This window comes from Paramormyrops kingsleyae, chromosome 17, assembly GCF_048594095.1.
Source record: "Paramormyrops kingsleyae isolate MSU_618 chromosome 17, PKINGS_0.4, whole genome shotgun sequence".
Lineage (NCBI taxonomy): Eukaryota > Metazoa > Chordata > Actinopteri > Osteoglossiformes > Mormyridae > Paramormyrops > Paramormyrops kingsleyae.
The window spans coordinates 18599885-18603009 of NC_132813.1; the positions used below are offsets into that span (position 1 = coordinate 18599885).

Here is a 3125-nt window from a genome sequence, read left to right on the forward strand (position 1 = left end):
AATTCTGATCTGCTTGCCATTCTTGCCTAAAAAACAAATGCTGGGGTTATCAAAAACTATGTTATATAGCTATATTCCAGATTTTTCACATCTTGGAGCTCCGAGGAACCTCCTTCTCCATACATATCCCTCTTTCCCACTCTTCCCTCAAATACTGTTACATTTGTGTTTTTTCCACTCACACCCTGTCTTGATCATGCTCTGACTGCATGGCATCCATATGCGTGTCAAGTTATTTTACAGTCTTATCTTATATAATAGGACATGAACATTGAATTTGATAGTTATCTTTTATTTTTATTTCTGAACACAACACACGAACATGAAGGAATCGTTTGCATTTGGAACCAACCCCTCCGCCAAAGCCCCAGCGGAAAACTGGCCGCGGACCGGGGTGGGAATCCTCAAGCTGGAAGGCAGTACTGCTTCATGTTCACATTAGCTAGCTAGCTAGTTAGCATGGATTCAGAATGCACTGTACTACAACTATAAAGGACGTAACGTGACACAGTAAAACAATTACTAACTGGCAATGCACGTTAGCATTACTTTAAATGACAACTTTACCTGACACTTACCAGAAGAGTCGCCTATACGTTAGCCGAATGACAGCAGGCAGAAGCCGGCACGTTTTCCAGTAATATACCGGAGTTAAACTTATTTACACACTTTTAACACAAACACTGGCAGCTATTAACTCATAGGTGGTAGTAAAGCTGAAATTAAAATAAGGCAACACTTATTTTGATACTTTTTTTTGGTTGTTTTTTTACTTAACCGTTCCTTCCTCCCATTCCTCTGTCTCTGCTTATTGACGTTTAGGAGAGAGTGCCAAACATAAATTAACGATGCAAGATTGTCAAACCAAGACAGACACAGCACAAAAGAGACGACAAAGACACAAATATTGAATATATGTTTTATTGTAAAGCTCACATCCTAGCATATCTTATCCTAGCATATCTACAAACACATTTATTATTGTATAGCACGATATCACATTACACCGTCTCAAAACGCTTTACAGCATCCCCACCCAAAGCCCCCAGTGAGTAAGCCATAGGCGACAGTGGCAAGGAAAAACTCCCTATTAGGAAGAAACCTTGGGAGGGACCAGACTCAAAGGGGGAGCCCATCCTCCAGGGGCCGGCAGGGAAAGTCAACTTATCTAACTTACCTACCTTAGCTTATCTAACTTACCTACCTTAGCTTATCTAACTTACCTACCAACACTTACACGACATCTCTATTAATACGCCGTCCCCGTCCATAGCCCATTATTAATCTATTACTCCTGGCGGATTGCTGAGGCTGCCCCTGGCCCATCTCAGGTCGCCGGTCACTGGAGCCATGGAAGTCCGTGCTTCGCCGTCCCCGGCCATAGCCTATTAGTCCAGCAGTATTCTGTTTTAAGACAAGGAGAGGTTATTGATATTGTATTGAACCTCTGTGGGTATTAAAGGTATATCCACAAGCAAACCAGCAACAGTCCTAATTCACACTGTGGTGTATGCGAAACACCGCCCCCCCACCTCCTAAGCGGCAGCATATACGATTTCATCCAGCACCCTCCCTTAGCACGCCATATTGCACGGACAGATTGGTCACTGATCTGAAACGAGTTGAGCTACTTTGTCGAGTTAGGCTACCGTAGTGCTAATTGATAGCCCTATCCCTTACCCTAATCCCCAAAAAACCCGTAAAACCCTAACCCCCCAAAAAACCCTAAAAGCTCAACTCGTCGGAACACCGGCATGCATTCTGCGGCAGGGATGCATTTTTCCTCATAACGCATGTTATACTCTAATTCAAGTGTTCTAATAGTCTCTTAATCTAGGGCTTTACCTTCGGCATGTAACACTTCCTCCGCGTCTTATGTATCCTTTCCGTTTCCTTACTTGTTATTTTTATTTTGATAATAATTACAATTTTGATCTTGATTACTTTAATTTCGTTTCTCTCCATTTTATAGAAGACTTAAAAACACAGTCACTCGTTAAAGCGCTGGAAAGAAGTTTGAGAAACTTCCCCGCGTCTACGGGGAATGCGTAGGGGAGACCGGGTATGGTTGTAACACTTTTTGCTAATCGATAGCCCTAACCCTTACACTAACCCCCAAAAACCCCTAAAACCCTAACCCCCAAAAAGCTCAACTCGTCAGAACACCGGCATGCATTCTACGGCAGGGATGCCTTTTTCTGCATAACACATGTTATATTCTAACTCGAAGTGTTCTAATAGTCTCTTAATCTAGGGCTTTACCTTCGGCATGTAACACTTCCTCCGCGTCGTATCTATCCTTTCTGTTTCCTTCTTTATTTTTATTTTGATATTAATTTTAATTTTGATCTTGACTGTAATTTCGTTTTTCTCCATTTTTTAGAAGACTTAAAAACACAGTCACTCGTTAAAGCGCTGGAAAGAAGTTTGAGAAAAGAAGCACACGTGATTCAAAAGTAATCAAGCTGTTGTCACGGATGCCCATTCGTACCATAACAGACAATACGATCCTATGCAGGTCGTCGGCAACTTTCGGCTGCGATCGGCTCGGACTGACCGGTCGTAGGTGCGATTCGGGCCGTAAGCAGGGTTGCCAACTCTGACGCATCTGGGGTGACACTCAAGCTTTCAAGCTGAAACGCTCACAGCAAGAAATCTTTCGGCGAATATCTGTTAATCCATGTTAAACCTAATTTTTTCTATTAAGTACCCCATTAAGTTTGTTTGCTACAAACTGCACCAAGTCAAACCTCTGCAAGAATATCACAGACCTGGTGAGTTCATGACAAATAGGCCTACATGGTGTTCCTTTGCTACAACCTGCCCCACTACCAGGGTAGGATGTAACACGTGTTGCGGTAAGTTGCAACAGTTAGACAAAAGAAGCAAAAACACTGGCCACACTGTGCTATATGGTTCAAAAAGAAGTTTTTGAAGACTGACCATAACTCATATATCCACTAGTGTGCTAGAACAAACTTTCTTAATGGTATGTATGCTTAATCAATACTCTACTACAATGCATCTGAGCAAAAAAACCTCAGAATCAAATAAAAATAATGTGTGTTTGTGTGTTCTTAATCGGTCACAATGCTGACAAATGAATCTTGGTAACCCCGCAGTAC

The 3125-nt window shown here is 42.1% G+C and overlaps 1 long non-coding RNA gene across 1 annotated transcript; it reads right to left on the minus strand.

The window, feature by feature from the left end:
• Positions 1–905: 905 nt before the first annotated feature.
• LOC140579109 (uncharacterized) lies at positions 906–2547 on the minus strand. Its single transcript, XR_011983311.1, has 2 exons — positions 2263–2547; positions 906–1404 (listed from the first exon to the last, which is right to left on the minus strand). It is a non-coding gene; the product is annotated as an uncharacterized lncRNA (long non-coding RNA).
• Between the last annotated feature and the right edge of the window lie 578 nt (positions 2548–3125).